This window comes from Ischnura elegans, chromosome 1, assembly GCF_921293095.1.
Source record: "Ischnura elegans chromosome 1, ioIscEleg1.1, whole genome shotgun sequence".
NCBI classification, from domain to species: Eukaryota; Metazoa; Arthropoda; class Insecta; order Odonata; family Coenagrionidae; genus Ischnura; species Ischnura elegans.
This window is the reverse complement of record NC_060246.1, coordinates 8702605-8717037: the sequence shown is the minus strand read 5'-3', so window position 1 is coordinate 8717037 and position 14433 is coordinate 8702605.

The window sequence follows — 14433 nt, the reverse complement described above, 5'->3', positions numbered from 1 at the left end:
GAACAAGAGCATGATAAATGTTTTTTGTAGCCGGAAGTGGACATTTGTTTCGTAGGTAGTAAAATTTGGACAAGCCACTTGTAAGGCATTTGTGTACAGTAAGTAAATGTTTATCCCAGCGTAGGTTACTGCCCAAAATTACTCCTAAGTATTTTATTCCATTCACTCTATCAATAACTGGACAGTTAGAGACACAATTGAAGCAATTTGTATGATGAAATATAAGTTTTTTGAAGTACAACTTCTTATTATTTCAATGCGTCGGACTTCCACTGTATCACGGCTGAATCGGTCGAACTTATGCTTAAAATAGTCCCTAGAACGATGAGTTTGCGCGTCCTTAGTATAGAAGATGCTATTTCCCTGGCGCGGAGGAATCCCACGCGATAGGAGTCGCGTAACCACAACAAAAGGCACGAACGCCGTAGCTGACGTCAGAAGAGGTGGCTTCATTTAGCGACAGTGCTAAGGCATTCGAGGGATACCCATTGCCGCCCACTCTACGCTCACTACACTCTTTTTGTTTGGAACCTGAGTACTTCCCTGCATTTCGCTCCCTACGTCCTCTTGATTCGCAGACTTGCAGTCAGAATGAATAATAATTAGTGTCGGGGTTATAAGTCTCTGTTAAGAGTCAAGAACATTACATTTTTGTTAATATTCGCTTGTATATTGCTTTTTATTTTTATTTATATAAGCCGTATCCTATCCCATGACGTCAGTGTATTCACGTATTGACACTTCATAGACTTAATTTATGGTCAAAAACACTCAAAAGTGTTTATGAACGTGTTCTGCCAGAGCATGCAACATCTCATCATCATATCCCACGTCGCCATTTCGGTTTATAAGTTACCCTTTCTCAGTGGTAAATCCAGGATAAGGAGAAATTGGGGGGGCTAATTGGGAGTAATCTCCCAGCAGTAGTAGGGGTCCGAAGAAAATTACAATTCTATTTAGTTTAAATTGGATACCCAAGCGGGGGGGGGAGTATAACCCCCATAGAATCGCCACTGCCCTTGCTTAGCGTAAGGACTTACAGCGGACATGGTTCTTTGCTTGACGTAGTCTGCCTTTCATCGTAATTTCACAAAATACGTTCCAGATTTATCCTTTGACTTCCAGGAAAACTGATTTTGTTCGGCTCCCTCTCTGTAACCTCGCTTAAATATATTTATGTATACCGATGAACTACAGGAAGTGGATCCATTAAAATCAGAGCCGATAGCAGGCGAAAAGTAAGGAGGAGGTGGGGGCAGGAGGGGAGAGAGGGTGGAGGGGTGGGAGAAGTGAAAAGGAGTCCATTATAGTTTTGGACTGAGGGTCCTCCCCTGAAAATGAACAGGGAGATAGTTTATCGTTGGGATTGAATTTTATTTTTTCCCGTAGATTATGAAGGGTGTCTAAGCGTGGGAAAGGCAGGCGTGATGGCGAAAATGGATCCCTGAATGAGAGCAGGAAAAAATTTGTGAGGAAATGGTGAGCCGAGAGAGAAGATTTTTATGGAGTAAGATGGATCTGAGTGGGAAAACAAGGGAGGGATGAGATTTTGAAAGGGAGATTTTTTAAAGGCGCGTTCACTGAAAGTAGAATCCGGGCTGATTGGAGTTCTACCAATAAAACTGAACTTGAATATTATAGATAATGTGACAAAAATTAGTATCATCAACCTTATTCGAAGAAGGTCCATGCATTCTTGAGGCCGTTCTGCACGGGACACGGAATTGCTCAGGTTAGCACTGCATTAATTTCTAAAATGGCGTGGAATTGCGCTAATGCATGAACGAAATTAGGACAGGGGCTATTTTGCCATCTCACGTCCACGCATTCTCGCATGTGTTCTAGCAATTCACCGCTTTACACGACGCAATTTTGACTGCGTCATCGTACACACGTCAGAGTGTGCAAGTATGTGCCCCGTGTAAAAAGGCCTTTGGAGAGGACAGAAAAATAGATAGGTTGAACCGTAAAAATGGATTTTGTGTGGTGATAAAAATACCTATTGCAATGAAATGAAGAATAAACAGCCTTGGTAACTTTTCACAGGGCATTTTTAAGAGTACGACGCGTTTCGACGCTGAGGCGTCATTTTCCAGTACTTGAAAATGTAATTTGAAAACTTAAAAACTTGAAATTTTTCAAGTACTTGAAAATGACGACTCAGCATTGAAACGCGTCGCGCCAATAAAAATTTCCAGTGAAAAGTTATCGAGGTTGTTTGCTTTTCATTTCAACATGGATTTTCACAAAATTGAAGCCGAATCGATTAATCTCATATATAGCAATATTTCAAGCATACTCTTATTATGATTTCAATGCCTCAATTTGAAATGAAAGAAATTAAGTAGGATATGTAACATAAGTATTTATTTTGATTTTTTCTCTATTTTCCACAATAATCATGCATTTTTTTTCAATGCTGACGACAGGTTCAACTGACTTGGCAGGAACCTGGTGAACTCCTCCATTTTATATTTGCTCTAAGGCTGGCATTTTCACTCACGTCATATCGTCCATAATATTTCGAGTATAAAATGCTCTGAAGTTTATCAAGGATATTCTACATATACATCTACATAAGCCCAAGCCGCCTGAAAGGCGTGTGGTTGGTGGTGTTACACATAAAAAGTGAAGTGCTCTAACGAAGTTGGGACTAACGTTTATTGAAGTCCTTCAAGGTTCGGGGAAAAAAACTAATTCCCATATCTATCCATTCGGCTAAACATCTCCCTTAATTTATCGCTTCTATCGGACCTGGAAATAATAGTGTGGCTCTAATATTATGTTCTCTGTGTCGCTCTTTAAGATATCCATTCTCAATTGTTGAACCAATCTAAGCCTAGCGCGCAGCCTCCGAGTCTCCAGCGGCTCCCAGACTAATTCGCTTAACATCTGAGTAACACTGTCTGTTCGGCCGTAGCAGTTATTGACGAAACGCGCAGCCTTCCTTTGAATTTTATTCAGTTCGCGGATTCAGTCTTTCTGCACCGGATCTCATACGCTCGCTGCATATTCAAGGTGCGGTCGGACGAGTGTATGATAGCACCTTTCTTTTACTTTCTCATCCGAAAATTTTCCCACAATACGCACGACGAATCCTAATTTCTTCAGGGCTATTCCGCAAATATTCCTTATATGTGTCCCCCACGAGGGGTTCGAGGTTATCGTAACTCCGAGGTACTTCACTTCGTCTGTTGTCTTTATGTTAATACCATCCACTGCATAAAAATGGTTATAGTTGGACGAATTCCGCAAGAAATGTACCGTCATGCATTTGCTCAGATTAAGTTCGAGTCCCCACTCTTGGCTCCACAAATGAACGTTGATTAGGTCAGATGACAGAATTTCATAGTCAGAGTGATCACTAATTTCGCGGTAGATGACAGCGTCGTCAGCAAATAAACGTATTTTACTACTAATGCGGGAGAAGAGATCATTAATGCATATAATGAACAAAAAGGGGTTAATATTATGTGGAAGGAGATATGTACGTAGATGTGAAAAGAGTAGATGACAGGATTATTGAGAGGAGAGGTTCATCTAAAAGGAAAATTCAGGCAAGACTTTCGTTGAACTGCTCGTAGGATTTTTGACCAGTCATGATGATACCAAGAATAAAGAAATGTCATTCAATTCGTCACAAAACTCTAATTCCTCGTAAATTTACTTTCATTTTCTCAGGAAAACGTTTCTTTTATTCATGAAAACTAAACGCGGTCACATTTGATGAGGAAAAGTGGTATGAAATAGCTCTGCGACCATGCCCCACCACGAATCTCTTTCCATTTCTCAGCCGCCAAAAAGAGCGTTTTCGACTCAATTCCCTGGAGGCTGTGGGCAACGAGGGGTCGTGAATGTATGAATTATAATGATGATAATCCATTTGGACCAGCGCCAGGATCGTCGTATGCTCCAGCGCTTTTTCCCTTTCCGCTCCCCACTATCCACGGCGTAGAGTGGACTGTAAGCGAAAAAAGGGTGGCCATGATCCTCCATAGCGGTTCTCCTCTAAGCAAGGAGGAGGCTGAAAAGCTGTTTAAACTTATTCCAATTTTTTTTGCGTGAAATATTATTTTATGCATTATTTTTTTCCTGTGCTTGTTCATTAACAATATGGATGGCGTCAATTTGAAACAAATTTCGAAATAAATTCCCTAATATATGATATGATCATGAGCTCTGAGCTGTGCAAAGACTGGACGTTGTTGAATGATTTTGTTGAAGCTGGTGGCTAACGCTGCCGCAATTCACGCCTCAACAACCCTTGTTGTTCATTAGCGCCCATGGTCTGATTCAACGGCTGCAGGGATATATCCTAAAAGAATCTGATTTTCAGATTATCAGTAAAGCTAGCTATTAAGTACATATATAATTCTATGTAAGTAGGCTCTTCTACAGTAAAATTTTCATTTTATATCTAGAATAAAAAGTAATTATTTATTGAATTGCGTTGCAATGCATGTATTAGGAAACCTTAGTATTAGTAAAGAGATAAAAAAAAGAAGTAGATATTTTTTTCGTTTTAAGGAAGATATTCTTAGAACAATAAAGTCCAATAAATGTTTATACCATCAAAAATTATAATATGAACTATGAACCTCATGGAGAGTGTATCAAAAGATTTTTCAAAACTGCCAATCGTTTATGTATTGAAATGTAATGTATTGGCACTTTTCCACATTAATTTTAATGCGTAGGACGCGTTTCCAACCTTGTACTACATGATGGCTGTGTAAGCCCATCGTCTTACATATAACTTCCACTATTTCACGCCTGAATCCGTTGAATTTATTATGATTTGATCTGTGCTCAGACTTTCGGTTATTAATTTCTCCAGTCTCGTGTTGGATTCTTATGTCTAGATACTTCAGGGATACTGTTAGAAGAACACGAGAGTCACAAGGATGCAAATCTGCTACGTTAGATTTTAAGGAGGGAAAGACTCCAAGCTCTGGAACTTTAGTGGCCAGGAATACTGATTTTTTTTCTTTCTTTAGACTATCGTTTAAATTTTCACTTCTATATTCCCTGAAGCACCATTACTTATAAACTAGGTCAGGTGAAAATAATAGCTGCATATCAATGCATTCTGGGATTCGCAACATTGCATATTGGGCGAAATTCTTTTGTCCACGACCCCTACGAATTACTCAGTTACATTCTCACAGTAAATCGTTAATTTTGCGATGTTTGAGCAATCATTGCGGTCTTCATTATATCTGTGGATTTTCAAAGATAGAAAGTCATTGTCATGTTAAGTAACTGAGCTTGACATATGCCGGAGTTTCCAATGGTGCCATTAAGGGCTATATTAACACTGATTAGCACAATTTTCACTGTTAGTATTTTAAAGCTCATTCCATACCATGAGTCTTTTAAAAGCAGGTTTAAATTGAATCCATGGCGGATGATTGTTCCATCCAGCCCTTCGTCTAATTAATCCAATAAACTATTCAAGGTGATATTCACTAAGTTTGTATTTTTTTTGCCTACATCCTCCTGCTCGAACATAAGCATTCGTCAAATAGACCTGTTCAACTAAGGAAACTAACTTTTATGTTGATTGCAAAATAGATATTATCTCTACCAAACAGAAATACAGAGATTCGATGTATTTGATAGCCTCCGCAATGAATGGATGCCATTCCTCTTGTTAATTGCTTGAAGTGGAGCTTTAATTTTTTTTGTTGCCGGCGGATTTGAAGAATTGAAAACTTCAAAAATATTATTCATCATTATTCATCATTCTAATGAAAATCACCGCGACCTTTTAACTCCTCTATTGATAAATTATCTCAGAAGTACAATAAAACATTGACCACTGCGTTGCTAAGGTCATAATCTCTTTTTTTTGTTGTGTCACTCCAAATATTTGGCTTTAAGTTTGTTGGCATTTTTTACGAGTTTCGTTGACCTTATGTCCTTAGCAAAACTATTTGAGCCCTTCCCGAAAAATGTACATAGTTTTAAAAAGCGGTTGAAGAAGTAGGGACTAAGGGCTTCTTATGATGTTTTCTATTGTTTTTGAATCATATGTTCATATTACCACCAGGCCAATGGCCTACTTGTAACCATTTAATAATAATAATAATGTCAAATATATAATGTAGGAATTTGAGTGTTCACAGTAACGTTTGACCTTCTGACAGATTTTTCTTTCGCCCAAATCCCTTTAAAGTTTCTCTCCGTGAACCTTCCCTGTGGTTTTTCATCCCAGCTGTGGACTCAAATGTTATTCCAGCTGCTCAATGCAGTGTGCGTGGCCATCAACTTTCAAATAGTAATTACGGTGATTATGTGCAGCGCTTGTCATCTTGAAGCTTCTCCACCGTGACTCTAGACTCTATTGTGGATTTCGGTACACTCTTTCGCGCTTAACAAACAATAAATGCTAACCCCTTTCCAATCAAATCTATCATTCTTCTTTCTTTACGGATCATGAAAGCTTTTACTAAGCTTAAATCACGTTAACTTGAAGAAAAAATATGAGAGAGTTCTGTAAATGAATTTTTATCAATCTAATGGATGATGAGTCTGGAGTATAAGAAGAAGGTATTAAAAAAATAAAACCCGAATATTCTATGGTGATGGAGTGGAATTTTCCTATTTTAAAATAAATACTTGCAATTTTATACGATTATAAAATTAATTACGCCTTATGTTTGATTGTTACTACATCGTTTTCAAGGTACAAATGGTGTTTAGTGCATTCGATTTATACAATTTTTAACTGGAACTTCTCCCACTCCAGTTAAAAAAAGTTCAAATTGAATGGACTAAATACCATTTGTTCCTTGAAGACGATGTAGTAACAATCAAACCTAGGGCGTAATTAATTTTATAATCATATAAAATTGCAAGTATTTATTTAAAAATAGGTATTTTAAAAAATGGTTACCCTATTCACCTAAATTTTTTCTCATTAATTTTTTAGCATTAAAAGTATTACTAGCATTTCCCATTGAGTGATAAACTTTACTTTCGGTATGTTTTCTGAGAATACTAATTTGTGCAAGATATTTTTGTTTCTGTACGGAGAAAAGAGGAATTAATTATCTCCTTCCTTCCCGGCTAATTTTGGAGTTGGCCTCGCATCGACCTTTGTTTACTTTGCCACAATTTCGTAACCACGCAACTCATCGCGAAGTTTGTCCTCAAAAGCCTGAAATTCAGCACAGCATAATGTTTACTCCTCTGCTCCAATGCTAGTAAATATTCCAGAAATAAAGGCATACGCAATGATTAACATTTGGAGCACACAAGGGGTATTTTCCTGCTTTCTATGAGTAAATAAGCCATCAGTTAAAGTATCAGATATTATAATTTTTACAAATAGTCTTGATGATATCCTTAAAATGAACAACGAAAAGAGAAATGATTTCTAAATTCATTATTCGTTCTTGTCTCTTAATAAGCACTAATATGGTTAATTTCCTACCACTCACAGCAATGGAAGTCCACTTTGATTCGATCCATTTGCAAATAGTGATTCATTATTTCCATACATTGTGTCACTCGCGTAGCAGATATTGCATTATGCAATCCAACCGGTACCTGTCAAACATTCCGATATCGCCAAAGAGAATTTTTATTTTGTGGCACAATGAAGTTTGACATAAGATCATCAAGAATTAAAACAAAAAATATTGGCGTTAGCTTCGTTTTCAAGACTTCAAAACAAACGTAAACAAATCTTTCCCCATCCTTTAAACTCGAGTTTTCAGTTTTAACTCTCGTTTGTTTCACTTATCACATTCATTTTTCGGTATGAAAGTAACTGTAGCGGCGTTTTCTTAGCGTAAAAGTTCCAGTCAGCCAACCGGCTTGCCAGCGTTAGGGTTTGCTTAATGAAACTCAACCTCTAGTTACACTCCACGCCATCGCAATCTCCACATTAGTTAACGGAAGGATTAACCAGACTATAAAACCGGCCCTTTTCTAAACTTTAAAGTGTGGATGGCCGGCCATCATGTACAGAGAAAGATACAGATGAAGAGGAACTAATCTTAAGTTAATAAAAATGAAAATATCTTGATGGTAAGCCAATAAATATGTAAATTCTTTCAATTTTTTGACAAATACACTTTTTTATCGGAGAAAATAACGTTGAGTGGGTCATTTTTCCGCACACCTGATGCTGCATTAGATTTAAGCATGCACATGAGGGTCATGAAAGTTTAACAGATCTTAAACCCTCAACTTTTTCATTATTAAATTTTGTAGAATATATTTTTTGGAATTAAATTATAGGCTTAATTTTTTTAGATATATCCCTGAAAAAATATGTTTTTCTCTCATACACATTCATTCTGTGATTTTATTATCCAATGTAATAATAGGAATTATAGGTTAAAATTCCTCCCGTGAATTACTGAAAATACCACTTCAATTAGGAAAATGTAGCAGAAAATGCGTCTCAGAAAATGCTTCTCGTTGATAACTATAAAAACTTTATTAAAAACTTTTCAATTAGCCACCATATCATATGCAATAAAAAGCGGAGAAAGTGGTTATTTCAATGTTTTTTAATTTTTTATTTATTTTCACCCCTAAATCTTTTCAATCCCAGTCAAGTTTGCCTCTCTCGTGATAGCCTTAAAGCGACAGTTTTTTCAATCAAAAGCAGATAACATTAGCAAAAGTCCCTTGAAAAGCGATAGTTTTAGGGGTTGCTCGTAAAAATGGAGGGTGATAGGAAAAAACGGAGGTCATTTTCGGATTCAGCGACCCAAAAGTAGCCAGAAACACCCTAAATTGTAGCCGGGCATTTTTTTAATTTTTTTTTTGGAGAACTATAGTTAATGTATGGAGATATAATGCAATAGAATGAATGGTAATCTTATAAGATGAAGTAGATGTGTGATAAATATCCTTTGCTGGATGTAGATTACCTCTTCCTTTACAGGAATATATTCCGGACTACTTCATAAATACAGAGTTAGCTAATGGTACATTTTTGGAAAGAGAATGATTTTATCGGCTGATGATTATCCGATATGCTCGTATGAAAGGATTTCATGATGTGGAACGCGATGGCTGCATCGTGTGAAGAGCCGCTTTTCTGATGATATTCCGATATTCCCCGCATACTGGTGTAGAAGGCATTCATGTTGTGTAACGCGATTAGGTGGACTTTTTTCCCCATTTTTCTGGGTAGATAGCATTCTCTTCAGTGAGCACGTAAACCCATCATGTGTATCACATTACGTCCCATTTACCTGTTGCTTATAGATGATAAAGAGAAGAAGGTTATGTGTATATGTTAAGGAAAAATGCCTTCATTTGATAAATTTGAGTTCTATCCAACGGCTAAAAGCGTGATTAAAATTGTTAAAATGAATTCAAATACGAGAGAACAGTGATGACGCATGGACTCATGGCATGAGCAATTTTCGTCAAAATTTTCTTAATGATAGTAAAATATCAATTTTGCTTATCCAGCACGAACAATATTACTATAAGAACAATGTCATGTATTCAAAATTTCTAAATAAAATTCCTTAAGATACCGCACATTTACTTATTTATGATCAATGAAAGTGGTACGAAATGTTAGGCGCGATCAGCCTATCAATTTCTAATATTTTTTTATTAGCGGATTTGCAATGGATGAGTTAGCATAAACAATCCAATGAGAAACATGTCGATTACAGAAACTCGAAACGGTATGTGGTAAATAAAATATCCAAAACATCTCTAATTTCTTCACGTTCGTGATATTTTTTCCGCGTTCTACTATTAGTATCCACAGCTCTCTCGTCAGCATGCACCGTCATTCATTACACAGAGGTGAACATCTTCTTCCCCAGCCCCACTTAATCCGAGTTATCCGTCATTCGGTTCTTTCTCTGACTTCATATCCTGTGTCTCATCCGTCTAACGATTACGTCATGCTCTCTCAAATGCTTTCCAGCTACATTGATCATGTGTTACTTTTGGCAATTGTATCGGTGCCGTATTTGTTAGCGTCAAACATTTACATCCAAAGCTTTCTATTCTTGTCCTACCTTAGAAACTTTTTTTTCTGTGTTTATGAGAGAAAACGTTTTTTTAAGAATAATAACTAGGAGATGACAGCAACTATAATTTCACTTTTATTCACTATGTATACAATGCTTGACTTTATCATAAATGCCTCACAATATGCTCATACCTACATGAGATTCTCAAAATAAGAAATATCGATGTGAGTCTTGTCTTACTCCCCTGTATTTTGGACTCACACTGCGTCATTGTTGTTTTATAGATTAACTTATATTCAAAAACCTTTTCTGCCAATAAAATTATCCTGTTTTGTGGGTAAATGTTCTTACATACTGTTTGTCTTGCGTTTGAGGTGAGCAATGACCGTCATTCCAACTACAATCTCGATAATATTGCTTATTATGGGGTTATTCATTCGTGCTCGAAATCTTAACTTATTAATAGAATTCCGTTGCAATAAGACACTGAAAAGCTATGGCTTATAAGATAAAAATATGTATTCCCATTTAGCCACTCTCCCGAAATTTTAAATTAAGTGAACTTGAAAGGAGCAGCAACTTTTTTCATGAGCTGGTGTCACCATTAGAGTTCCGAATCTGTTACGCGTTCAGGGGTAAGCTTACCTTGGAATTAGGATTATTAGAGATTGGGTATGTAGCATTCTCTTCAGTAAGCACGTCTACCCATAATGTGTATCACGTTACGTCGGAAATACACGCATTAAAGAGCCCCAGAGGGAAGGATAAGCACATATAAAAAAGAAATGCAATACTTTTTAATATTTTTTTTATTTAGATACCAGTCACTGAGCTTTCTTTGATTTAATTTTCTTGACACCCAAATGTGCAGCAATAGTGTATCACCTGGCTAATCGTGTTCAAGCCACGTGACACAACACCCACTCACTACAACTACAAATCCTCACTCTAATTGGGAAGGAAATAATCAACCACAAGAATAACTAATCAACGAATAGCCACACCAGGGCCATGCGCAAGGCCGATGATCAATTAAGAAGCGGTTACCCGCACGCCATGAGTCCGTGACGTCATCAACCTACATGCGAAAAGGTTTAGGCTATCGATTTTTCGCCTTGTATTCTTCGGAATGAAGGCGATGGATTTAATAATAACAAAACACATCTACCTTTGCCATTAAAACTCAATCAAAATTGATAGTACCGAGGAATTAATTCGTCATTGGAGGCATAACAAGGAATATCGACATATCCTCTCGACATTTCATTGAAGGCAACGCGGCATTTGTGCCATCCCTTCCCATTTTCTGGTTCTCCCTTAATTAATTTCCTATAGCTCGTGTTATCTCATAATTGGGCTCAGAATCAACAGATGCATTAGCGACGAATTATTGCATCGCCGCTCTCCCTTAATCACGACAGGATAATTATAGATAGACCCTGGAAGCGATTACAGACCTTGGCCGTGATCGCGCTTCTCTGAGCTTTGATTTTTCATGCTCACGGAAAATAAACCGGTTTTCTGCGTAAGAATAAGAAAGAAAAACCTTAATTTAGCTTCAATTTAATTACAGTTTTCTTACTACAGACAGCCATTGAAAACCAACACCCAATCCATAAAAATTGGGTAGTGGACGTTACATTCTTCAGCGTAAAACTATAACAACGAGGGTGGATCGATAAGAAAAGCTCAGATTTTTTTAAACAGAAAGTTTAGTCAGTTAGGCAGTACAAATTTTATGGCATTGAAGGTACATATTTTACCTTTTTTTCAACATAAGATCCAAGTCCCTCGATACATTTCTCCCATCGTGACACTAGTTTGGAAATATCCTGTTCGTAGAGGTCCGTTTTTTTTAGAGTACAACCATCTCCGCACGGTCGATTTGACTTCTTCATCAGCGTCGAAAGGTTGCCCCCTAGAAATTTCTTCAAATGGCCAAACAAATGAAAGTCCGAAGGTTCAAGGTATGGACTGTAGGGTGGGTGTTGGAGTACCTCCCAGCCAAAGTTGTCAATTTTTTCACGGACAGAAGAAGCAATATGGGGACGAGCATTGTCGTGGAGCAGTATCACATTTGGCCTGTTGCGTTTGTCGCGAATGGCACGATACAACTTTGACAATGTTTTTCCATATTTTTCAGCAGCGTATGTCACTCGCGTTTAGTCCTCCAACCCCTCAAAAAACGAACTGCACTTCGTTGCTCTTCGCGGGTGGACGATGCTAACACGCGCGCCATCTTAGCTCAGTATTTCACGCTCCTGCCGCAAGAGCTATACCTTATCTAAATATGGCTGCGCTGGCGCAAACCTTCAAACTAAATGTATGCAAAATTCCAACTCCCAAATCATAATAACATGACGGAAAAAATGTGTTGTGCGTTACTTATCGAACCATCCTCGTACAATATTTAAATTTTTCTCGCAGATGAATAGGTAGGTATACACATCATGTTGGCTAAATATAAAAAGCATATTGAAAAACTTAAATTAAGTGTGATATTATGTCGTAAACTATTTCTTGAAGTTTCTATTTTCCAGTGCTCAGACAATTTTTAGTGACGCATTTACCGAAAACAAAATTTGTAATACAATAATTCAAGCAGCAATTATACCTGGTTCAAAGTGAGATTTATTCGTTGTAGCTCGTCTGACAGTCCGTTTAAACCCATTACGAATGCGAAGTTGGTCGCAAATATCCGTTAGCTTTCTTCGTATATGTATTATTTTTTTAACACAAGTGTGTATTTTGTTTTCACCGAAGTTTGTGATAAAGGGAGGGTTCAAAATGAATGAAACACACTTCTATGTTTATATTTGCTAAAAAAATTTCATAATAAATAATTACTGTGATCAATTTATCCGTAGTCTGTTTTTTTCTGAAAAACAATCGCGGTGAAATTGAAAGTCACAAACATTGCCATTTTTTAATAGTGTGTACGAATACATGCAAATGTGTAACTTTATGTCATATTACGGTGGTCCCGCACATGAATAAGTACGCTTTCACTTTAACAAATTCATGAAAATGATGCGTTGCAAAGAGACCACAGTTCCGAAAATCAACCATTCATTCCGAAATTTTAGCATACAAACATTGCCAAATTATTCACTGGAGCCTAAACAAATGAAATCCCAAGCAAATGTGTTCTATGGCAGAATAAAAATTTACTCGCGGTAGACTGTGACGGTGATGAAAGGAGTCATTGCCACCGAGCGAAATCGGAAAGGTCAAAGTTGAGTCCATCACGTGGAACTTTCCTCTGGGAAATTCGGGCAATCTGGTGCAACAATGGCGAGGCCACACTAAGATTTATAGCCCAGGGAATATTTTTTTGTGCAAGAAAAGATAAATTAAACTAAACTTAGAATTTTAATATTATATCTTAGTAATCATAATAGTTAAATAGTTCTTGGAGTATAGGTCCAATGTATATGATGCAAAAAAGTTGTAGCCAACGTTCCAGTTAACCATCATCAGGGCTATGAGTGAAAACATAAGAGCAATATAAAATACAAAAATATACAATATTTTTGCATAATTAAATGTTACGATAGTTTTTTACAATAATATAATTTAAAAATATATATACATATATAAATAAGAACAGAATACGCTGTTTTTTTTCTTTTTTTTCTTTTTTCTGTTCTTATTTATATGTTGTTTTAAATTATATTATTTTAAAAAACTATGGTAACATAAATTTATTTAAAAGTACTGTATATCATTGTATTTTATATTGTTCTGATGTTTTCATTCATAGCCCTGATGATAGTTTAAAATAAACTGAAACGTTGGCAACAACTGTTTTCCATTATATACATTGGACCTATACTCCAAGAACTATTTAACCATTAATTAAAGAAGGTGAAGATAAGAAGAAAAAAATTAATTATTGTAATCATAATATAATCTTTGAAAGTGAGGTATAAAATCGTAAATGTTAAATTATTTCATTTTTCTGTAGATTGTATTTTAACAACGTCCTTGAGTTGTTAAAAACCGCCTCCTAATTGCATTGAAATAGTATTTAAGCTAATGATTTCTTCATTCAGAAAAAAATCCACTAGATTCCAATATAAAAATCCCAAAAGTCGTGGATACCCTACAAAAAATGGACCGGAAGTGAAACATTCAAAATGACGTGCAATATGTAGGATAAGTATAAAAATGCCGTTTTCTCGAAATAAATGCAGTAAATCGCTTTATTACACGATTATGAGTAAATCACCACCTCAAACAGAGAGTAGATTGCATTTTTGGGTTGAAAACTTCCTGAAGGGTCGAACGCAGAAGGTCGAAGCGGGTGAAATGTGCTCCGATGAAGGACAAGTAACGTCGGGTGTCCCACAAGGTTGCTTCCTTGGACCACTTTTATCCTTAATTTACATAAATGACCTACCGGGTAATTTTAACTCCCACATTAGGCTTTTCTCCGATGACAGCATAATTTACAAATCGAAAAGGAGAG